Raw genomic sequence first — 27,128 nt, 5'->3', positions numbered from 1 at the left:
TATCAGCCGATATTGGGCAGACAGTCTACTAATACTCAAATGAGAAGTAATTGGCAAGTAGCAATGCAACTTTTAGTCAACAAAAGTGTAATAGGGACAATCGAAATAAAGGGTTATTGATATTTTTACAGTGTAGCACTCTGTTTTTTCTGAATCTCAATGCTGTCCTGAAGTCCTACATTTTATGTGAACCTACAGTCAAAACCATATTTTTGCTGTTTGTTTAAATTATTTATGTAAAATGAGCTGAAACAACACAATTCTGGAGTTTTTTTGGTAAAAAACGTAATTGTTTTATCTTCAACCGACTTAAATTTGTTAGGTTGACTTATTCTATTTGTGTTGGGACAACATGAATGAATTGTGTGTAACCCTGCATTCTTTTAACAGTGTAACTTAATAGAACACAATGCTATTCGAGTTTAAAGCAAAATAGGGGGGTTATCAAATACTGGTAAGTTTTCAATTTTGAATGAACAATCCCTTGTGTAAGAAGGGGCATCAACGCCTATATTGTCTTAGGAAACTATCACGTTTTTACATTGGCCCCAAAATGCTTACGCTTTTTTATAATGCTTTTATTGAGTTTATTCTATCCTTCGCTCTGGTGGCATGGTTTGGAAGTCTATCTCTCAAAAACAGGAATGGACTGAGCCAGGTTAGGAGGTCTAGCAGGTTGATTGGTGAATCACAGCTAAGTATTGAATCCCTGTATAGTTGGCAGCTTTTACAGATCCAGAACATAGCTATAGCTCTCATCCTCTGTCTAAGGAGTTTATCCTGCTCCCTTCGGGTCGAAGGTTTCAGATGCTTTTTAGTAGGACAAAATGATTCAGGAATAGCTTTGTCACATCATCTATTGTCGCTCTGAATAAAATGTAATTGTTTATTAGGTATAATTTGTGTGTGTATGTGGGTGTGTATATGAGTGATTAAATTGTTTGTAGCAAATGCCAAACTTTGCTGCAAAAAGAATCTACCTACAGGTACTAATAAAGTCAACTAACTAACTTGAAAAGCAAGAGAAACAGCGGGATTATCAAGCTCCTTCCTCCCAGTTCCCAACGGTTCCTCATGTGCTTTCTTATATTATTACTTAAAACATAGCTTTAAACTACTAAAATGAACAAACTTCACTCTGTTAAACTGTGCATTTCTGCAAAAGCTCAGATCAAGGTCTCATAATGCAATGTATAACCGTAAATAAACAGAAGACACCTTTAATAACAAAATCATTAACTATTTTACAGTGTAGTACTTGTAGTCACACTGTAAAAAAACCTGGTTTTCACACAATCAGTTTGTGTTGAGGCAACATGAAGAAATTAAGTTCGTTTTTTTTAGCTTTTGCAAATTTAAGTGGATTGAACATAAAGCAACTGATTTGTCCCCCCCAGAAACTCAAGAATTATGTTGTTTCAGCTCAGCAAACATAAGTTTTCAACCCAGGCTCATTCTGAAAATGTAGTCCCATGGATGTTTCTGGAGACTGCGAAATACGTCCCAGGAAAACAAGAAAACTCTGAAAACAAGACCATGTTTTTGCTTGTCCAAAAAAAATCTTGATTTTAAGACTGTTTAGACAGTTGGACTGGAAACAAAACAAAAACAAAAACTCGTAAGAAAGTGTTTTTTGCAACCCAGGCTCATTCTGAAAACAAAAGCAGTTTCTGGACACTGCGAAATTTGTCCCGGGAGTTACGTTTTTGTGCAGTTTTATTTCGCGAATCCGATGTACAGTTGAAGTCAGAATTATTAGTATTTTGATTTTTATTTTCTTTTTTAAATATGTCCCAAATGATTTTTAACAGAGCAATGAAATTTTCACAGTATGTCTGATAATATTTTTTCTTTTGGAAAAAGTCTTATTTGTTTTATTTCGGCTAGAAAAAAGGCAGTTATTAATTTTTTCAAAACCATTTTTGGGACATAATTATTAGCCCCTTTAGGCTAACTTTTTTTTTTCGATAATCTACAGAACAAACCATCGTTATACAATAACTTGACAAATTACCCTAACCTGCCTAGTTCACCTTATTGACCTAGTTAAGCATTTTAATGTCACTTTAAGCTGTATAGAAGTGTCTTGAAAAATATCTAGTAAAATATTATTTACTGTCATCATGACAAAGATAAAATAAATCAATTATTAGAAATGAGTTATTAAAACTATTATGCTTAGAAATGTGCTGAAACAATCTTCCCAGAACAGAACAGAAATTGGGGAAAAAAAATAAACAGGGGCGCTAATAATTTAGAGGGGCTATTAATTCTGACTTTAACTGTATGTGCTTTTTCGCATTTCGAATGTCTCTCGCGAGCACTGTTCGCGCCCGCGCTGTTCTCGCGTAAAACCCACCGAAGGCCGCTCTGACCATCTGACTGACTAAATGATTGACTGGCCAATCGGCCAATCGGCCGACTCACCCTCCTCCTCCTTACCTAAACCCAACCCCTTTTACCCATTGACCCACCCACCCACTTGCTTGCTTACCAAAACCCAAGCAACGATTTAGAAAAGTCATCAAGAAAAGAAAAGCCCTTGACTGATTTTTACCATGTTTTCGGATTTTACCACATTCTTACCCTGGTATGAACTCGTTCACTTTATTTTTAGGATTCTGTTTTTCTGTTACCTGATTTCTGAAACCGCTTTTCCCCAGACTCGGACCCGGTCGTCGTCCACGACGAGCTAACTGGACAAACTGGTTGCGGCGGGAAACCCTCCACACAGAGGTAAGCGGCCAGCTGGCGAGCGCGAAAAGGAACGGCGTCACACCGCCCCTTAGAGTTTATTTAACAAATGAAATGCAGCCATACGTACCTCCCGCTACATAAATCGCAGTCTCCAGAAACATCCGCGGGACTACGTTTTCAGAATGAGCTTGGATTGTCAGTTTTTGAGGGCAGGATATTAGTGGACTCCTGAAGTCCTGCTTTTTATGTGAAACCTAACGAAAAAAGGGTTAACAAATAATGCAATGTTTTAATCTTTGACTGAACAATCCCTTCAGCAGCAGTGGAATTATCAAGCTCCGTCCTCCCGGTTCCCAATGGTTCCTCCTTTATATCTGTGCTCTCCTCCCCCTCTCTGTCAGAGTAAACTCATGATGAATTACCCTGTCAACTCAATTCATTCAGGGACCAATTAATCCAGCAGAAATAAACTAGAGCCATCAGACACAGAAAAACCTGAGCAGAGAGAGAGAAACCAGGAGCCAAAGAAAAAGAAAAGGAGCAAAACTCGCAAGTGTTGCTCTTTCAGTAGAGAAACTGAAGAAAATAGCCCAAAAAGCGAGTGGTCTCTGGGGAAGCCGATGGAAGTTAGCCTGACAGGAGTTGGTCATTTAATGCTTTGGTGCACCGGAGACAGGTCCTGTCATAGCGGACAGTATCGCAGGAGTCCCCTGGCACTGCCTTTATTAATTATACTGAAGCAGGCGGGGGCGTCCCACAGCCAAACACACACTCTGTCACTTTCATTCCCATAAACTCTTCCTCCAGCACACTTTAAACACTTCTGATGTGGGTTAAAAAAAACTTGATGTAAACTGACCCACACTGGTGTTTCATACTGCTTGAAGAAGACATTTGTTTAAAAAGTCTGTACCAATTTTGCATTGTGGGTGAAACCACAATTAATTTTCAAACTACTTAAAATGCGAATTAAACTATAAGCTGTTTTTTGAAAATTGGTCAATATTTTGCATGTAGGATCTTGAATGTACATGCAAAAAATCAAGACATTTGATTGAAGAGTCTGTACCAATTTGTGGGTCAAAGTAAACCACAACTGATTTTAACCACCGTTAATTTAAAACTTTAGCTTTGATTGAAACTTAAATTTTTCTTGAAATTAGATGAACATTTCCCATGTAGGGACGTAAAAGTGCATGCAAAATTTCAAGACATTTGTTTGGAAAGTCTGTACCAATGTTTGGGACACAATAAACCACAATTGATTTTCAAGCTGTTTAAAACACTAGTTAAACTATTCATTTTTTGAAAATTGGTCAATATTTCCAATGTAGGATCTTGAATGTGCATGCAAAACTTTAAAACATTTGTTTGGAAAGTCTGTGCCAATTTTGTACTTTGCATTTTGAGTCAAAGTAAACCACAGTTGATTTTCAAACAGCTTGACACACTTGTTAAACTTATTTGGTTAATATTTTCTATGTAGGGTCAACATTATGCATGCAAATTTCCAAGACATCCGTTTAGAAAGTTTGCACCAATTTAGCATTTTGCATCATGGGTCAAAGTAAACCACCATCTATTTACAAAACGACTTGTTAAACAACTAGGTTTTCTTGTGATTTGATGAATATCTCCAATGTAGGAACATAAATGTGCAGACACATTTTCAAGACATTTGTCTGGAAAGTCTGTACCAATTTTGAGTTTACAGTAAACCACAACTGATTTTCAAACTGTTTGAAACAGATAAACTTTTATTTGTTCTTGAAAGTTGGTCAATAGTTCCCATGTAGGATCTTAACTGTGCATGCAAAAATCAAGACTTTTGTTTGGAGAGTTTGTACCAATTTGTTGGTCAAATTAAACCATAATTGATTTGCATACTGTTTAACACACTTGTTAAACTTTTTTTTAAAACAGAAATTTGGTTAATATTTCCCATGTAGAGTAGACATCTGTTTAGAAATTTTTATATATAATTGAAATCAGAATTATTAGCCCCCCTGATTATTTTACCCCAAATTCTGTTTAACGAAGAAAAGTTTTTTTCTTTCCAAAACATTTCTAAACCTAATAATTTCAATAACTAATTTCTAATAACTGATTTATTTTACCTTGTTTGAAATTATACATTTTAAGTAGTAATAAAGGAGAGCACATATGGATCAATTGCGGAACCAGGTGCATGGAGCTTGATAATCCCACTCTATCTCTTGATTTTGAATGAATTGTTCAGTCAAAAATTAAAACTTTGCACTATTTATTAACCCTCATTTTGTTTTAAACTTAAATGGCATTTTTTCTACACTGTAAAAAAATAATATTAATCAAAATACTGTTTTTGGTACCCTGTGGCTATAATAATAATTATTAAAAATAATTTTTAATAAGCGCAGCATCGGGTACCCATATGGCAAAATAAATCGTGCAAGAGACATGAAAATGATTTCCTATTAAAATACATAGGATGGACATTCATGCAGGGTGACACGAGAAAAGAGGGAAATTTGTGCCCATGAACACAAATAAATAGATTAAATTTCATGACTATTTCACAAACTGCCGTGAGACTGGGTTGTGTGTGTATATATATATATATATATATATATATATATATATATATATATATATATATATATATATATATGTATGTATGTATGTATATATATATATATATATATATATGTATATATATATATATATATATATATATATATATATATATTATATATATATATATATATATATATTAGCGCTGTCAAAATTAACGCGTTAACGCATGCGATTCATTTTAAATAATTAACGCGTTAAAAAAGAATTAACGCAATTAACGCAGTTGCAGGTTTTTTTACTTCCTGTTGTGTTGGACGTGTGTTCAGCATGCAATAAATGTGGATAAGACCAAGGAAGCACTTTTTGAAGGCAAGTTTCAGTATAAAACAATTAGTCACAACACAGGTTAGTTTCATGCAATTTCAGGTGTTTAATTTTTAACTTTCAACTTCGGTTGTTGATACCGCATGGTGAACAGAAATAAAATCCTCCGTATTTCGTGACTCGGTGTTTTTTCTAGGTAAGGCTCCTTTTAAGGCTACACGGTAGAATTTTAATAAGAGTGTAATCTTCATATTAAAATTGGAGTTTTGGTGTCTTATGTGAATGTACTCAGAACGTCTCTGGTAAAGTCGCGAGCTGTCAAAGACAGGGCATTACTCTTGTGTGTATGTGTGTATGTGTGTATATGTATATATATATATATATATATATATATATATATATATATATATATATATATATATATATATATATATATATATATATATATATATATATATATATATATATATATRTGTGTGTGTGTGTGTGTGTGTGTGTRTATATATATATATATATATATATATATATATATATATATATATATATATATACATACACACACACACACACACACACACACACACACACACACACACATACATATATATATATATATATATATATATATATATATATATATATATATATATATATATACACACATTATATTATATTATATTATATTATATTATATTATATTATATTATAATTTTTTTTATTTTTGTTGGCCGACCCGAAATGTCTCTTGGCCCACCCTAAAATTCCAAGCTGGAGCCGGGCCTGCTAAAACTTCACCAAATGGTCACTGTTACATCCTTTAGATGTCATTAATCAACTAAGAGTATTTTGACATAACATACAATAGTTTTAGTGTGTGTGTAACAAATAAAAAAGTCAAATAAATCAACTATCCTCTGTGTGCATTGGTTAAACTCATTTATAATGCTGTCACGCTGCCATCCAGGTGAGGTGACCTCACACAGGGTCACTGTCAGGGTGTGATAACCTGTGTTGCCTGTGCTCCGCATCCACCATATGGTGGATGCAGTGAGCGGGAAACTCAATAGCGTGTTGTCCATCTCTGCAGCCTGAAGTGAGTTCTCCTCTATTGTGCTGAGGCTGATCAGCCAGTGAATATTTCATGGCTCTTTTCTGGGCTCCTGCAGATTAAAGGGGGGATCGGACAGCTGGAAGGCAGCTGAGTGTGACAGGTGTCCTTTACCTGATGGAGCAGGAGGGCGGAGACATTACTGACGCCTCCACCTCTCCATGAGTTATATATCACTGAGAGGAGGAACATTTAGCCGCTTTATTTTACACACGCACTACTGTATGTCAGCAGGGAGGCTATAATTAGTTTAAGCAATAGATAGTATGTTTGTTTAATATCTCAATGTTTAATATGAGTCTAAAAAATGATGCATGTCATTTGCATTGTGAGAAAATTGTGTAAAACCCAGTGTTTTTTTTTTTTTTTTTACAGTGTGTTTAAATAATTGCAACAAATTAAACATGCCGCAGGATAAAATGGATAAAATTGAGTTTTATGTTTTCTTTGCATTTTTAAACACAGCAGAATCTTGGACAGTTAGCAGAGATGGGGGACGAGTCACATGACTTGACTCGAGTCAGAATGAAGTCACAAAATTAGGACTTGAGACTTGCTTGACAAATATCCAAAAAAAAAAAGACTCTACTTGACTTGGACTTCACTGTCATGACTTGACTTGGACTTGAGTTATATGGCTCGAAATAACTTGTGTTTGTTATATATTATGCATTTAAAAACAAAACAAAACCGAAAGTTCTTCCCTTCTAGCTCATTGATCAATTTAATTGAAAAAAGGAACAAAATAATGTTTCTATCTATTATTGCATAACGGGACCCTGTATCCTCTGCCAGAATTCATCAGCTCATACTCCAAAGACAGCACATGTGAAGAATCAGATACAATCTTGTTGGCTTGTTCACAACTAAAAGATATCTTTTAGCGAACCAAGTGTCTCAACAAGTGTCTGGAAGGCCACAGCCGTGCACAGTTTAGTTTCAACCCTGCTCCAACACACATATCTGTATGTTTCAAACAAGCCTGAAGGACTCAGTTGGATCAGGTGTGTTTAATTATGTTGGAACTAAACTATGCAGAGCTTTGACACCTGTGCCCTATCAACTACAGAGCAAAACCCTAAAATATTAAATATTATTATTAAAATATCACAGGGCATATACAGTTGAAGTCAGAATTATTCGCCCCCTCTTGATTTTTTTTTTCTTTTTTAAATATTTCCCAAATTATTTTTAACAGAGCAAGAAAATTTCCACAGTATGTCTGATAATATTTTTTCTTCTGGAGAAAGTCTTATTTGTTTTATTTTGTTTAGAATGAAAGCAGTTATTAATTTTTTTAAAAAACATTTTTGGGACAATATTATTAGCCCCTTTAAGCTAACTTTTTTATCTATAATCTACAGAACAAACCATCGTTAAACAATAACTTGCCTAATTACCCTAACCTGCCTAGTTAACCTGATTAACCTAGTTAAGCCTTTAAATGTTCCTTTAAGCTGTATAGAAGTGTCTTGAAGAATATCAAGTAAAATATTATTTACTGCCATCATGGCAAAGACAAAATAAATCAGTTATTAGAAATAGATTTTTAAAACTATTATGATTAGAAATGTGCTGAAACAATCTTCCCTCCATTAAACAGAAACTGGGGAAAAAATAAACAGGGGCACTAATAATTCAGGGGGCTAATTATTCTGACTTCAACTGTATTTGACTGTAGTATTATATAGTAATCCTTAAGTATTTTGCCACATATTTATTAGCTAACCAAAATGGCAGCAGTTTCCAGATGCTCTACCAGTTACCTATTTTTAATGCATTGAAATCCTAACATTTCCTTCAGTACAGTACTTGTTACACTATTAAAAGAAAATAATGCCATTCAAGTTGTAGGTCCTCCAAACAATGAAGACGAGCTGGTAGGTTGCTCTGCTGTAGAATATAATTAATTAAACAAGTCTAATTAGAAATGTGAGAGCAGGTGCAGACTGCGGGTTGACAGCACAGACAGCGACTGACGACGGAAAAAATCCTCCGCTTGTAAAAAGGTACAGCGTGACAAAACAACTTTCTGCGGTTTTGTCATGTGAAAGCCCAGAGGAATACAGCATGACAGAGAGAAAAGACCCCAGCAACACACAGGGTCAGCCGAAGACGCTTTCTCAAATGCACGTTTGCTAGTGAGGTGCTACTCAAATCATTACACACACATATGCTGAACATCCCCACGCCGCTCTGATCACATGATGCAATACTTTCTCAAGAGGTTTGCGTTCCTTCATCCGACCTGCTGCTGGTGACGGTGATTGCTGCTCATTTTAGCTCATTGTAGCTTTTAGATGCCGTCTAATTTATAAAAGAGTGAAGGAGAGAGAGATGTTGAAAATTGCTACAGCCATATCACCCTGCAGCCCATGACCGGTTACTCACTGAAGCTAAGCAGGGCTGAGCCTGGTCAGTACCTGGATGGGAGACCACATAGGAAAACTAGATTGCTGTTGGAAGTGGCGTTAGTGAGGCCAGCAGGGGGCGCTCAACCTGGAGTCTGTGTTCTAACCCTACTATGGCAGCCAGACAATATTTTTCCAAACTTTTATTGACCAATTTTGGTGAGCCTGTGCCAATAGCTTCAGTTTCCTGTTCTTAACTGACAGGAGTGGCCCCCAATGTGGTCTTCTGCTGCTGTAGCCCATCCGCCTCAAGGTTGGACGTGTTGTGTGTTCAGAGATGCTCTTCAGCAGACCTTGGTTGTATCGAGTGCTTATTTGAGTTACTGTTGCCATTTTATCAGTTGGAACCAGTCAGGCCATTCTCCTCTGACCTCTGACATCAACAAGGCATTTGCGCCCACAGAACTGCCGCTCACTGGATATTTCCTCTAATTCTGACCATTCTCTGTAAACCCTAGAGACGGTTGTGCGTGAAAATCTTAGTAGATCAGCAGTTTCTGAAAAACTCTGACCATCCCGTCTGGCACCAACAACCATGACACCTTCAAAGTCACTTAAATCACACTTCCTCTCCATTTTGATTCTCAGTTTGAATTGCAGCAGATCATCTTGACCATGTGTACATGCCTAAATGCATTGAGTTGCTGAAATGCAATGTGATTGGCTGATTAGAAATTTGCGTTAATGAGCAGTGTGCCTAATAAAGTGGCCAGTGAGTGTGTGTATATATATATATATATATATATATATATATATATATATATATATATATATATATATATATATATACAGTATATAAAGTTGAACCAAGGAATTATTTAATATATTATGAATAAAGCTGAAAACCTGTAACCATCAACTTCCATAGACTCAGGTATCATCTATACCAAGTATCATGACTATAAACCAAATTTCAGATACATTTCCCTCCTCACTGGACCTAATGGCCACCATAATAAAACAATTTCTGATTGTTTTTCCTGCATTTAGGAACTCTAAAAGACACCCTGATGGCAACAACTAAAACAACTACCAAGCTACAATGCCCAAGAATGAAACAGTTTCATTCAATAGTTTATAAATCAGTGTGATTAAATTGGGATCTAATTGTAAAGCGTCACCAAAAGTAACTTTCCTGGCAGTGGAGCATAGATGTATACATTAGATATCGCCTGGCCTATTGTTGTCTATAGGACGGAATGCGTCAATAGCGCCGCGATCTTGCTACAGGGTAGCGATCCTTTGAAATGAATGCGGGACCAAGGTACAGTGGAGGACTGTGGCCATCCAAAGCCAGAGATATACACATATACACATATATCTATGATCGGGAGTTTTCCTGGATGTTAGTATGCAATTTTTTTTTTGTAATTACGAAAATTATAATTTTACAACACTTTTCTACATTGATGGATCAGTGACTGTACGGCCATTCCTGACAAAAAGCTTGTGTTTGTGTGTACAGAAATGTACTATCCACCCTCTCTGTTAAATCTAATCAAATCATGTCCTGAAACACAGCTCCTCTCCTGCTTTCACTTCTCATACTGACGGAGGAGCGATTCGTTTGTGAATGAATCCCCCGAACGACTCTTTCACTAACGTTAGCCGACAATAATACAAGTTTCTGGCAGCGCAGCATCTCGTTGTCATATTTCTTTTGCATTGTTTGCGGATTTTATTCAACGAAACTAGCATAAGCCGAGTGTTTAGTGCGAGTTGGGGCTGCTTTGCCGTATGGTGAATGCAGTAAGTGACTGTTATCAGCAATAACGTGACCTGATTAGCACAAAAGTTCAGAAAATACAAAAACAGAAAAAAACTTAATATTACCTATGAAATGTTCTGCCTTTGTGCTTTGTTTTCTTTGTTTGCTCATTACTACAACCGTAGACAGCGCTAAAGTCCCGCATCTTCACGTAATAACACTGTCTTGACTAGTGCGGTTGAATGACATTTGTCCTGGGAGCAATGTAACAATGTGGCGGCGCTATTGACGCATGCTCAGGGTCCCTATGTAATATCTAGTGTATACATCTATGGCAGTGGAGAACATGAAGGAATGTCATAAACCTCATTTCTCTGATATTATTTGAGACTTATTGCCCATGACACACACTCATGACTTTTCACATCACATTCTGTTTTACTGACTTCTTTGCCAAAAAAAACAACAACTGAATGGATGAAATCACAGAACAATTTCGAATCAATTGTCAATGAAACGACCCTGACATTCAAAATGACATCACTGTAAAATCTGAAATGCTAATTTCATGTTAATGTTTGTGTACATGTAAGACAAAAGCAATCATGTCACCAAAGAGCTCATTAAAATCAATACATTAAACATTAAGCAAACATAAAATGGGTTAAAAAGAGTCTTTGTGCTGAAAAGGTAGAGCAGTAAAACTGGAGCTGGCAATGGAGAGTATTTTGTGTGTGTTAAGAGACAGTCCAGGTTGTTTAAGTGCACCTAAGAGAGAGGCCACGGTCCATTTTATCACAATTTGCTCCCTAACAGAGTACAAATGTGGCATGTGATGACAATAATGAGGCCTGATATCTGAGAATGAGAGTGGTTTGAGCAGAATAGCAAAGCAGAGAGAGAGAGAAAGAGAGAGAGAGGAGAGTTCTGCAGAGGCAATAGGCTTACTTCAGTAAGCAAGCACATCTGCAGCTAAGAAAAACAAACACAAAGAAACCAATTAGGTGCGTTTGCTAACTTGGACATCCTTATTACTACAGCTCAAATTTAGGGTAGTGATTTTGTCACCAATTCCAAATAATTGTGCTTAACTATACAATTATCATTTATAATACACTCATAAATACATAAGTTATTTGGTTGTCAATAAAACTCTACCGTGTTTAATTATGACAAAATAATCTAATACAAAATTACACACAGCCATATCGAAGAAACAAAAAGTTGAAGAGGTTATAGAGCCAACCATTAAAACAACTTTTAAACACCATAGCAACTGTGACTACCACTCAAAACATCCTGACAACTACATAAAACCCTCGCAACCGGACAAATGTCCTAGCAACTTCATAGCAATACCCTAATAATCACCATGCAACACACACAATCACTCGGAACACATGAACACCTTGACGCCCACCCCAGAACAACACCCTCAAAGCACCTCAGAACACCCGAACACCCTGACAACCGTGCCATAGTAACATCCTCAGAACCACACAAAACACCCTAGCAACTACTAAGCAAATTCCCAACAACCACCCCATAGCAACACCCTCAAAACCACTCAGAAATCCTGAGCAACTACACTGCAACACCCTGACAATACCCATCAGAACACCCCAAAAAACACTAAATAGCAACATCTTGATAACCACCTCATAGCCAACACCTTGACAGCCATTCAGAACACTCTAACATGTAAACAACATCCCCTTACAACCACCATGTAGCTACACTTCAACAACTCAGAACACTCAAACAACAACTCAAAACATCCTGATAACCACCCCATTGCCAACATCCAACCATTCAGAACAACCTCCTAACTAAACAACAACCCCCTGACAACAACTCAGAACACTGTAGCAACTACACAGCAACCCCTGACAGCCACCAAGTAGCAAGCCCAACACCTCTGAAAGCCATAACAAATCAACATCAAAACCCTGACAACTAAACTTAGCAACAACCTCAAAGCTTCTTATCACACCCAAAGCAACATCCTGGCAACCACACACACAACACCCCAGAAACCCCAAAACCCAGAAAACCACTCCATAGCCAATACATTGACAACATTTCAGAACACCTTAATAAGTAAAAAACACCCTGACAACCACCATGTAGAAACAACAACTCCAAACACCCTAGCAACTAAATATCAACACCCTGACAACCACCTTATAGCCAACATATTGGCAACCATTTAGAACACCCCAACAAGCAAACAACACCTTCTGACAACCACTGTGTAGCAACACCAACAAAAACTCAGAACACCCTAACAACTACACATAAAAACCCTGACAATTAACCATAGCAACACCCTCTGACAACCACCTTTCTGCAACACAGACAACAGCTCAGAACACCCTAACAACTACATTTCAACACTTTGACAACTAACCATAGCAACACCCCAACGCCCACCATGTAGCAACACCGACAACAACCCAGAACACCCTAACAACTACACATCAACACCCTGACAACTATCCACAGCCAACACATTCACAACTACCAAATAGTAACACCAACAACAACCCAGAACACCCTAACAACTACACATCAACAACCTAACAACTAACCATACCAACACCCATGACAACCAGCTTGCAGCAACACAGACAACAACTCAACAACACCTTAACAACTACACATCAACACCTTGATAACTAACCATAGCAACACCCATTGACAACCACTATGTAGCAACACAGACAACAGCTCAGAACACAATAATAACTACACATCAACACCTTGACAAATGACAATAGCAACACCCTAAAACCAACATGTAACAACACCAACAACAATCCAGTACACCCTAACAATTACACATCAACACCCTGACAACTAACCATAGCAACACCCCCTAACTACAACTATGTAGCAACACAAACAACAGCTTAGAACACCCTAACAACTACATATCAACACCCTGACAACTATCCACAGCCAACACCTTGACAACTACAATATAGTAACACTGACAACAATCCAGAACACCCTAACAACTACACATCAACACCCTGACAACTAACCATAGCAACACCCCTGACAACCACCTTGTATCAATACAGACAACATCTCAACAACACCCTAACAACTATACAGCAACACCTTGACAACTAACTATATCAACAACCCCTGACAACCACATTGCATCAACACAGACATCAACAACACCCTAACAACTACACATTAACACCCTGACAACTAACTATAGCAACAACCCCTGACAACCACATTGCATCAACACAGACAGCATCTCAACAACACCCTAACAACTACACATCAACACCCTGACAACTATCCACAGCCAACACCTTGACAACTACAATATAGTAACGCTGACAACAACCCAGAACACCCTAACAACTACACATCAACACCCTGACAACTAACCATAGCAACACCCCCAGACAACCACCTTCCATCAACACGGACAACATCTCAACAACACCCTAACAACAACACATCAACACCCTGACAACTAACCATAGCAACAACCCCTGACAACCACCTTGCATCAACACGGACAACATCTCAACAACACCCTAACAACTTCACATCAACATCCTAACAACTAACCATAGCAACGCCCCTTGACAACCAACTTGCATCAACATGGACAACAACTCAGAACACCCTAACAACTACACATCAACTCCCTGACAACTAAACATAGCAACACCCCCTGACAACCACCTTTCAGCAACACAAACTATTCAGAACACCCTAACAACTACACTTTGACACCTTGACAACTACCAACACCCATGACAACCCCCCAGAAAGACCTAGCAAATACACGCCAACAACCGAACAACCACCGAAAACACCCTAGCAACCACTAATCAATAAATAAAGTGGGTTTCTTTTCAAACCCGAACACAAGCAATTTTAGTGATAAAGCAGTCGATATGTTTGAGTGTGCGAGTCTGTCACTTGTGGCCAGTTTATCACACTGCCTGATTTTTTTAATTATCAGGGGATGTTTCACACCGTGCATCATCATTAGCCTGTCTAAACGGCCACAGTCAGAGGCTTTACTGAGGTAAACGGCACAATTAGCAGCGCGGCGAGAGAGAGGAGTATTCAATTTGACACCCATCTGTCTTGATCCATCTCTTCTGATCATGTGAAACGCTGAACTAGCGGCTTTAACATTCAATTACATTCATCAGGTTAATCCTGAGCAAAGTGTCAATGTTTTAATCACGAATTAGCAAACTCTGGTGAAAACAGCTGGCTGCAGGTGTCGGCGGGGGCTTTTTTTCTTCCCTTTGAATATCTGACTCCATGATTTCTTCTCATTAAAGCACTACAGATTTATTTATTTAAATAAAACAGTAAAATAAGTCATTAAAAACCTCTCTTATAAATTAATACAAGCTATTTCAATGCCATCAATTTATCATTTGATATGCTTATGAACAGCACTTTCGCCTCACAGCAAGAAGGTCGTTGGTTCGAGCCTCGGCTGGCTCAGTTGGCATTTCGTGTGGAGTTGGCATGTTCTCCCTGTGTTCATGTAGGTTTCCTGCGGGTGCTCCGGTTTCCCCACAACTCTAAAGACATGTGGTATAGGTGAATTGTGTAGGCTAAATCGCCGTGGTGTATAAAAGTGAATGAGTGTTGTCCCAGTGATGGGTTACAGCTGGAAGGGCAATCGCTTTGTAAAATAAAGCTGAAGATCTTTGCCATTTGGGTGAATTCGGGCTTCATTTCAAACATTTTCCACAGTGGAATGAACTGCCAACTTATCCAGCATATGTGTTTTACGCAGCGGATGCCCTTCCAGCTGCAACCCAGTACTGGTAAACACCCATACACATTCATACACTATAGTACGGCCAATTTATGCCAACATGGGGAGAACATGCAAACTCCACACAGAAATGCCATCTGACCGAGCTGGGACTCGAACAAGCGACCTTCTTCCTGTGAGGTGACAGTGCTAACCACTGAGCCACCATGCCACCCTCTGCTGATATTGTATTGAATTGTAGGGGTGACACAGTGGTGCAGTAGGTAGTGCTGTCGCCACACAATAAGAAGGTCGCTGGTTCGATTCTCGGCTCAGTTGGCGTTTCTGTGTAGAGTTTGCATGTTCTCCCTGCGTTCGCATGGGTTTCCTCTGGGTGCTCCGGTTTCCCCCACAGTCCAAAGACATGCAGTACAGGTGAATTGGGTAGGCTAAATTGTCCGTAGTGTATGAGTGTGTGTGTGTGTATGTGTGGATGTTTCCCAGTGATGGGTTGCGACTGGAGAGGCATCCGCTGCGTAAAAACTTCCTGGATTAGTTGGCAGTTCATTCCGCTGTGGCGACCCCGGATTAATAAAGGGACTAAGCCGACAAGAAAATGATGATGATGACAAGAAATGTACTTTGAAGAGCAGAAAACACACACACACACACACACAAAATTGTTTAATGAGTGAACAACCAAACAAGATGTTTTCAAACAAGAAACAAGTTATTCCTATGAATAAAATTACTGCATTTCAACATTTTCCGACCTCAAATTAAAGACCTACAGATGAAGCTGAGGTTATAGGACATTAAACACCCGCCATGCATGTTAAATGCAGATTTCACACAGCCAATGCCAAAAACACACAGCAGTGGAAACATTTGGATTCTAGGTAGTGTGAAGCTCCACCTAAATGAAGGGGGAACGTCTGCTCACATCCAACTGATCATGAAATGTATTGTCTGGTGCACAACATAGTAGCAAATGCCATTCTCCTAGTGTTATTATCCAGTGTGTGTGTGTGCGTGTGTGTGTGTGTGCGCGTGTTTGACCTCCACAGGTGCAGCAGAGTCATAAACACAGCTGGTGTGACTCAGTCTTTCAACTCACACAACCTTACTAACCTCCTGAACCACGCAATGCAACCCTTGATCTCTATAACACACACACACACACACACTCCCTCAAACACACACACACTCTCTCTCTCTCTCTCTCTCTCTCTCTCTCTCACACACACACACACACACACAAACATGCACATATACACACATACACCCAGATACATGTCACTTACAGTACACATGTGCAAGCACACACACTCTCTTTCTCTTACACGTATGTGCAAGTTACTTAAAATGCACACACACACACACACACACACACTACACTGTAAAAAATGGCCGTGGTTTCAACGGTAAAAAACTGTAAAAATGCTAGAGTACAAATCCATAACCTGGTTAACAGTATGTTTCCTTAATATATACGGCGAATAACCATAAATTGACTTTTCCCAGAATTCCCTGCAAGGCGCATAACTTTTTATGCATTTGGTTGACATTAATATGATTCTTTTTAGTTGTTTCCCCATCAGTTATGTACATTAGAGATTTATGTTACATCTGATGTTGATAAACAATGTTTACTTCATGACTTTAATTTTATAGGTGTTACCATACTGGTGTTTATTAGCTGTGTGAATGACACTGAGCACCTTCTATATGCTGATACTCTTGTCTGCTTGTGGGAAAACTTAACTTAACTGTCCCGCTGCCCGACCCGCCCCGTTTTCTGCCCGCCGCGCCCGATCCCGCTAAAGAGCGGGGGAGAACAAAACCGAAAATCACCCAGCTATACAGTCCAGACAGCCAAGCTGTCTGTATAAACACACACACACAGCACCAAGCACACACACACACAGACTAAGCTCTCTCTCTCTCATACGCGCGCACACTAACACACACACAAGCACCAAGCAGACACACAGGCGTTTGCTGTTATATCAACTCAAAGGCTTGTAATACCATGTATCAATGTAATACCAAAAGGTTTTATATAAAGGTATATAAATACTGAGTCGCGCCAGGTCCGGGCCGCAGCGCACATTACTCTCGGGCCGATTCCGGCGCGGATGCGGCAGCGTTGGCTCGCTTAAGGCTGCTGCATCTGGCCAGATTGATTCGGGCCGGAATCGGGCAGTAAGTCCACAAGCATCCGGCCGAATCCAGCAGCCGGAGCCAGGCCGAGTGGTAAGTCTCCGGCAGGCGAGAATCTACCCGGAACTGGCCAGAGTGTATTTTGCTATCTGGGAAAGCTCTCTCTCTCTCTCTCATTCGTGCGCACTAACACACACACACACACACAAGCACCAAGCACACACACAGGCAAAGCTCTCTCTCTCTCATTTGCATAGCAATATCCGCGATATTGCTAGACAGCCAGCTCCCGTCCCAATTTAAACCTGTTACCGACCGATCCCGCGATTTATTCAGAAATTTACACCCCATTACCAATACAGACCTCTAGTTTGTACCGTGTTTTTAACGTTAAAGTACTGGTAACCACAGCTGCCGTTTTTTTACCGTAAATTTTACGGATTTATTTTTTTACAGTGTAGGCTTGGGCGGTAATACGGTAATATGGTATACCGCAGGATCTAAAAATAGCAATGGTGTCAGTTTCAATACCGTTATACCGTCATAAAAACAATGCACTTAAATAGGAGACGAATATTAAATAATAACTCTTATTTGTTTAATGCCTACAAATGTGTATGCGTGATTGTCATCACAGGAAAGTGTGGAGGAGAGAGAGAGGTGAGGTAAGATGGCGAGTCGCGAACCAAGTGCAGTTTGGCAGTATTTCCGGTTTCGACCGAACGAGAAGGGAGACGTGGTAAAAACGAACTGAGGTCTGCATTCCCGCTGCTGTAACACGGGAGCTGACCAGATGTCTTGCGGTGCGGGAATAAATGTCTGAATAAAACCCGGGAGCGCACAGTATGGCACAGCACAGTAAATGGCACAGTATCAGGATTGGATCTGTATCAATCGATACTCAGAATTTTAGTATCGGGATTGGATCGGTTGCAAAAAAATGGTGTTGGTGCATCCCTAGTATTGAACTGTGTCATATAGTATGTTTCACCAGTCTGCTATTGTACAGCCACACAGAAGATTGTGTCAAACGCACAGAATGAATCTTTTGGGTGCTATCCCGAATCATTTGCATGCCTCAGAATGCGGCGCGACTATGATTTACGCTCATTGTCAGGCGCTTTCTGCACAGCGCTGCATTTTCTCCATATTGATGATCAGTGTGTGTGACTCTGCCTGATGCTGCCGGTGATTATGCAGGACTCGGAGAGCAAGCCGCTGTTAATCAGGCCGGACAGAGGTTACAACAGCTCAATACCAGAGACGCTCCGGCTTTGATCCAAACAGCCATGCAGAACATTCGGGTCCGGAGCGTCAGAAACTGTGCTGTCAGGCCTTTTGGATTTAAATTAAACCCTGTTAACCCAGAGAGGAAGACGGAGAGCAGAAGTCAGGGATGTGCCATTTTCTCTGACGTTCGGAGTGGCCGACCATTAACAATTTGTGTGCACAGCAGAAAGAAATAAGTGCTTGCTGACAGACGGATCAATCCGGCGTTTCAGGTAGAGAATTCTTAACTACAGAAGTTAGTCTGCAGCTCCGCAATGAGACATATGCTAGAAACACAGCATCTGTGATGGAACAATATTCAGAGCAAAACTCCTGCAAGGACAGAAAGTCTTCAAACTGATGCTGCAGGTGTTGCGGAGCATATTCTATTCACACGGAAGTAAATTAAACAGGTCACCAGTAGAATAGTGGAGTAAATGAGGACAGAATGATCTTTGTGCATGTGTGTGTGGATTGAGTGGTTCATCAGGACAAATTTGTGTAAATACATGGGTATGAGCTACTGTATGAATGTTTAAGTGGTATATAAGGACATGCCCTGTGTCCTCGTTACTCAAAACTGTAAAATCATACTTCACAGGGCCTTTTCACATTTACATTTTGCCACAAGTTTCCCCTGTGGTTTAAGTTTAGGAGTAAGGTCATATAATAAGTGTTTTTTACTGGATAAAATACATTACGCCCGTGGAGAGTCCTCATAAACCACAAAAACCCACATGTGAATGTGTGTTTTTTTTACATTTATGGACAATATTTATATTTCTATATCTCATTTCTAAATTCTGGCCTCTTCATTGGCACAAACCATGCACAATCTAGTTATTAGAGTGTTTATTTATTTTTGTTAACGTTAGTTAATTAAAAATGATGCTCATTGTTAGTTTGTTAACTCAACGCATTAACTAATCCTAATAAGTACAAGTTTGCATTAGAATAATTCATTAGTAAATGTTGACTGACAAATGACTACCTCGCCAAATACCCTAACAATGAACAGCAACTACATAGCAATAAATAGCAGTACCCTGACAACCGCCCCATAACAACAAACTGACAACCCCCCAAAACACCCAAACAACTACATAGCAACAACCCTAACAACTGTAGCAGCACTACAACGATGCAGAACAGCATAGTAACACCCTCACCACCACTCAGAACACACTGGCAACTACACGGCAACACCTTGACAACCATTTTATAGCAACAATCTTGCATCCATCCTGGCAACTACACAACACTTAGACATCCACCCTATAGCAACACTCTAACAAATCAGAGAGCAACACCTCTCTACCACCCCATAGCCAATACCCTGATAACCGCCTCATAGCAACACCATGACAACCACCCAAAACACCCTAACAACTACATGGCAACAATCCCGAAAACCCTAACAACTATAGAAACACAACAACAATGGAGAACACCATGGTAACACCATGACAACCACCCAAAGCCTCCAAACAAGTGCTTAGCAACAGTCCCAAAAACACTAACAACTATAGCAACACAACAATGCAGAACACCATAGTAACACCTAGACAACCACTCAGAACACAATGGCAACTACACAGCAACACTTTGACAACCATTTTATAGCAACACCCTCGCATCCATACTAGCAACTACATAACACTTAGATATCCACTCCATAGCAACACTCTTGCAATCACAGAGCAACCCCTCTCTACCACCCCAAGGCCAAAACCCTGATAACCGCCCCATAGCAACACCATGAAAACCAGCCAAAACACCCTAACAACTACATAGCAACAATCGCGAAAACCCTAACAACTATAGCAACCCAACAACAATGCAGAACACCATAGTAACACCTAGACAACCTTCCAAAACATCCAAACAAGTGCTTAGCAACAACCCCAAAAACCCTAACAACTATAGCAACACAACAATGTAGAACACCATAGTAACACCATGACAACCACTCAGAACACATTGGCAATTACACAGCAACACCATGACAACCACCCAAAACACACTAACAACTTCATAGCAACAACCCTGAAAACCCTAACAACTATAGCAACACAACAACAATGCAGAACACCATAGTAACACCTAGACAACCTTCCAAAACATCCAAACAAGTGCTTAGCAACAACCCCAAAAACCCTAACAACTATAGCAACACAACAATGTAGAACACCATAGTAACACCCTCACAACACAATGGCAACTACACAGCAACACCATGACAACCACCTCATAGCAACACCCTCACAATCATCTGACCAACTACATAACAGCACTTCAACAACCGCCCCTTAGCAACACCCTCACAACCACTCAGAACTTCCTACCAACAACAGACCACAGACACCAAAATTAAACTTGTTAAACTCTTATGTTGGCCCAAACCTGTTAGGCTGATAAACAATTGCACACACAACACATTTCGTCTTCATTCCTTTCCTCCAGCCTAGATAAATGTGGGTCATGCTAATTAATACATGTTGAGTGTTTTGATTGTGATCTGGAAATCACTGTGCCCTGAGGTGTGTTTGGAAAGCTTTAGATGTAACAGACAGATCCTCGTCCGCCTCCATTGACCTCTACACATCCCAAATTCATCAGCAGAGCTCATTTCTCATCAATTAGCAGCTTCTGGACTTAAGAGGACAAAGAGCCCCTTAGAACCTAATCAGGATTATGAGAGGTTTGTTAATTAAAGGCGTGTTTCTTCATTAAGGCTTTAGGTGGTGATTGTAGATATGTTTCACACTCTCAAATCCAGAGGGAAATTCTGAGATGAATCCGCCCAGTTATAGATGATTACATCTTGGATTTCTGCAGATAGCATAACGTCAAATTTAAGACTTTAAGACCTTTTTAAGACCATCGAGTATTAAATTTAAGAACTACTGTATTTCACCCCTGCTGAAAAACCCAGCTTAAACCAGCCTAGGCTGGTTGGCTGGTTTTAGCTGGTCGACCAGGCTGGTTTTAGAGGGGTTTTGGCCATTTCCAGGCTGGTTTCCAGCCATTTCCAGCCATTTCTAGCCTGGTCTTAGCTGGTCAGGCTGGGAGATGACCAGCTAAAACCAGCTTGACCTGCCTAGCCAAGCTGGGAGTCCAGCCAAAACCAGCTATATCCAGCTTAGACCAGGCTGGAAATGGCTGGAAACCAGCCTGAAAATGGCCAAAACCCCTCTAAAACCAGCCTGGTCAACCAGCTAAAACCAGCCAATCAGCCTAGGCTGGTTTAAGCTGGATTTTTCAGCAGGGACACAATAAAAAACACTCTTATACATAAAGAAAAAATCAAAAAAAAAAAAAAAATCACAAAATCAGGAAAGAATAAATGTATTCAAATCAAACAGTAGTGAAGACAGGTTAGATGCACCATTTAACTAAAGAAAAAAGGCAGATTTAATTCGCCTGGTGCCACATCGTGCACCTTCGCTGACTATGCGTGCACCTCAAACGGACGAGGCTCTTTAAAACGACAGAGGCGGTCGAAAGAAAGCTACCGTAAAGTCAGACGAATAAACAGAAAAGTAGGACCCCTGCTGAACAATCCAGATTAAACCAGCCTAGGCTGGTTGGCTGGTTTTAGCTGGTCAACCAGGCTGGTTTTAGAGGGGTTTTGGCCACTTCCAGCCTGGTTTCCAGCCATATCCAGCCTGGCCTAAGCTGGTCAGGCTGGGAGATGACCAGCTAAAACCAGCTTGACCAGCCTAGCCAAGCTGGGATTCCAGCCAAAACCAGCTATATCCAGCTTAAACCAGGCGGGTCAAGCTGGTTTTAGATGGATTTGGCCGGTCATTTTCCAGCCTGACCAGCTAAGATCAGGCTGGAAATGGCCAAAACCCCTCTCAAACCAGCCTGGTCAACCAGCTAAAACCAGCCAACCAGCCTAGGCTGGTTTAAGCTGGATTCTTCAGCAGGGACGTTTCCAGAACTACTTTATATCATTAATATCTTTCAAGATTTTTAAACGAATTATTTTTTATAAATTATTTTAATGATTATAAAGATTTTTATAAACATTCAAGCGTTTTCAAGAGTTCACACTAATCTTGATAATAAAGCTTGATTGGCATGTTGTCCTGGGAGAGAGCCAATGAACAGCAACTACATAGCAATAAATAGCAGTACCCTGACAACCGCCCCATAGCAACAAACTGACAACCCCAAAACACCCAAACAACTACATAGCAACAACCCCAAAACCCTAACAACTGTAGCAGCACTACAACGCTGCAGAACAGCATATAGTGACACCCTCACAACCACTCAGAACACACTGGCAACTACACGGCAACACCTTGACAACCATTTTATAGCAACAATCTTGCATCCATCCTAGCAACTACAAAACACTTAGACATCCACCCCATAGCAACACTCTAGCAATCACAGAGCAACACCTCTCTACCCCCCCATAGCCAATACCCTGATAACCGCCCCATAGCAAAACCATGACAACCACCAAAAACACCCTAACAACTACATAGCAACAATCCTGAAAACCCTAACAACTATAGCAACACAACAACAATGGAGAACACCATAGTAACAACATGACAACCACCCAAAGCCTCCAAACAAGTGCTTAGCAACAATCCCAAAAACACTAACAACTATAGCAACACAACAACGCAGAACATCATAGTAACACCTAGACATCCATTCAGAACACAATGGCAACTATACAGCAACACCTTGACAACTATTTTATAGCAACACCCTCGCATCCATACTAGCAATTACATAACACTTAGACATCCACCCCATAGCCACTCTAGCAATCACAGAGCAACCCCTCTCTACCACCCCACAGCTAATACCCTGATAACCGCGAGCCCTGAGCTTATGAGATCCTCAAGCCCTGGACTCCCTCCCGTTTGCAGGACGAGAGAGGAGTTTAAGCTCAGGTAATACTTGATGAACTCCCCCGGCTTATTTCTGGCTAATGACAGATATATGGCTAAGCTTTGGCTAAGGTATCATTTTGCCATGTTTAATTTACTTAGGTTACATGTTTTTTGGATTGTGGGAGGAAACTGGAGAACCCGGGGAAACCCATGTGAGCACGGGGAGAACGTGTAAACTCTGCACAGAAATGTCAACTGGTTTAGAAGAGACTTTAACTGAAGACATTCTTGCTGTGAGGCAACAGTGCTAATCACTGGGCCGCCGTATCACCCATCTGGAAGAAGGGGGAGTAGGGGTGGGTAGGGGGGATTCTTCAAGATGAAGATACTGAGATGAGAAAACTTTGTTTATTTATAATGAGTTAGGAATCATCTGATTCAGTGCTCGAAATTGCGACCATTTTAGTTGCATATGCGCCCGAAATTTTATCTATGCAACCTCAAAATATATTTGGGAGCATTTGTCCGAGTACATAAAATTGTTGTGTGCCACCAGTTTTTACTGCAAAATGTTCACTACATGCGCTGATTTGGGAGACATTCACGCAGAATGCATCTCTAAGCTCTTTGTCTGCACTTGAAACAGGAAACGTAGCGCTCAGGAATGGTTTAAAACAGTTGTCATGTCAACTTTCTGCAGTAAACAAAGCCAAGTTCGTAATGTTTGCCCCGCCTTCACACTCTTCTTATTTGCCCACTGCTCTAGCACTGAAATATCAGCTGTCAATCACTCAGTCAGTGCCTTCTGGCTTGGGATGACAGAGAGAGCTACTACCGCAAAAACTGTAAAACGCTGAAGATGAGAATGAAGAAAACACTGACAGATTTTGTTTTAGAAACCATGGCATCTAAAGTTACAAATAATGACACATCTTAGTAGTGATCATGTGCTGAATGTTAATCCACCATCTACACTTTTCCAAGAGTGGATAAAAGACTTCCGTTGGCTTCAAGTCCGCTATGAAAAGTCTGTGGGATGGAATTTTCAGGTAACTGTTTGCCACATCTAGCACCAGAGCTTCTGTTTAATCCTTCATATAACCGCCAGATGCTGTCCGCCATGCTAGTGGCAGCTATATTTAAAATTAAACACCACGTACACCATCACAAACAGGCTTACACTGAGTAAACTAACATCGCTACTCATAAAAAGACTGGTATTGCTGTTAACATGAGTATGCATATAATAAGGTACAGTATATGTCAAAAGCTTCAGTGCAATATCAGACAGCACCCGTGAGAACAGCACAGTTATACCGTTAACAGATTCATTCATGTCAAGCAGTGCGTGCAGGGCCAGTGAGCGCTCCGTGTATCCTTTAGTCACTCAGTTATGTTATTAAAATCTATTTTCTTGTGATAACGGAAATTCATTGAGACATATTTTCCTCACGCATACATGTTTATATTGTTTGCTTGTTAGTTTGATTACTGTTGATTTCAAATGCAATAAATTTGTTTGTATAAAACTTGTAGTAAAGGTGCTTATAATTGGCGGGTGCGAATAAATTTTGGCTGATGCGCCTAAATTTTTCAATTTAGGAGCACCGGTGCTACCAAGCAAAAAGGTTAATTTTGAGCACTGTGACTGGTGAATTGATCATGAGCTCATGCGGGACCAGCTGTGATCAATCATAAGCACGAGATCCTCTCGAAATTAGTTTATAAATAACCTTCACATAGTGAGGGACCACTGTAATACATTTTTACCATTAGAAGCTGGTTATAATCACCCTTAAAATGTTATTTTAAAACCATTAACTATGACAGTTACCTCAACAGACTCCTAATTTGCTGCTTTGTGCATCAGTATGAGCATGCACAATAAATTGTTGGATGCAATTCATCAAACAGCCACCAGTGTCACTTTCAACAATATTTTCAGAATTTTACATAGAGCCCCTTTAAAGGAGATTGTAGATGGTGGTCTTGCAATTAAAGACCTGTGAGAGTTTCTCCATGAAAGAGGCAGCTGGGGCCCAGGGGACGATTAGCTGAGCTTTAATGAAGTCCCCTTTGTTTCCCCTCGGAATCCTTGCTTTCTTAACTTGACTTGCACTTGTCTTTTCACCCACTTCTGCTCTGAAATGAAAGCAGATCTTTGGTTAATAGGCCCTGTGCGATCAGATTGCTCTATTAAGGGAATAATGTAAAAAAAGGAGTGAGAAAATCCAGACAATGGAGTCATTCTACAGGCCATTCAGGGTCAATTTTGAGTTTCATGTCATGGCCACTGCAAGTCTTTAAGTTGTTAATCAGATTTATGATTGTATATCACATCTACACTGATAGATGAATTAATAGAAAAGGAGCAAGGGGTTTGCTAATCATTCTGAACATTCAAATTCAGACAATATAAAGCACAACCACAAAAATCCACAGAAATATGCCATTGCTGTGGTTACTAGTTCATAAGATTGGTCTATCAATATCGGGTGGTATTTTGAACAAATTTAGAAACAACGTCAAAATAATTTTATTTTAAACATAAATTCCACATTGTTACTCTTGACCCCGTCAGCAGCGACAGCCTGATCTCACGAGGAAACGTAAGCATTTTACGTTTTGTAAGTTTAGTGGCTAATTCGTACAAGTTCAGTCGTACGAAAATGTACGATTTTAAAAAGGAGGCGTGGCACCTAACCCCACCCCTAAACCCAACCATAATTGGGTGATTATCAAATCATACTAAATTGTACAAATTAGATCGTACGAATTCATACAAATTAGCCAATAAATCAAAAAGTTACGAATTGCCGTGAGATTGCGTCAGCAGTACGACAGTAACTCATGGGTATGTCAAAAGTAACACAACAATTTTTGCTAGATTAACTGGATTAATCTGTTTTATTTTAAATATATCTGACTATGACCTTGTTAAGGCAACGCAGTGGCGCAGTAGGTAGTGCTATCGCCTCACTGCAAGAAGGTCGCTGGTTCGAGCCTCGGCTGGGTCAGTTGGCGTTTCTGTGTGGAGTTTGCATGTTTTCCCTGCATTCGTGTGGGTTTCCCACCCAGGTCAAAGACATGCGGTACAGGTGAATTGGGTAGGCGACAGTAAATTGTCTTTAGTGTATAAGTGTGAATAGGTGTGTATGGATGTTTCCCAGAGATGGCTTGCAGCTGGAAGGGCATTCGCTGCGTAAAACATGCTGGATAAGTTGGCGGTTCATTCCGCTGTGGTGACCCCAGATTAATAAAGGGATTAAGCCGA

General features: G+C 39.8%; 1 long non-coding RNA gene across 2 annotated transcripts in view; it reads right to left on the bottom strand.

The window, feature by feature from the left end:
• The window catches only part of LOC137496855 (uncharacterized), a 132,892-nt gene that overhangs the window by 61,033 nt on the left and 44,731 nt on the right, over positions 1-27,128 (bottom strand). The gene's annotated exons all lie outside the window — the stretch shown is intronic.

The sequence above is a fragment of the Danio rerio genome, chromosome 12, assembly GCF_049306965.1.
Source record: "Danio rerio strain Tuebingen ecotype United States chromosome 12, GRCz12tu, whole genome shotgun sequence".
Classification (NCBI taxonomy): Eukaryota; Metazoa; Chordata; class Actinopteri; order Cypriniformes; family Danionidae; genus Danio; species Danio rerio.
Note: the sequence above shows the minus strand (reverse complement) of the source record. Positions and strands in the feature narration are given on the sequence as shown.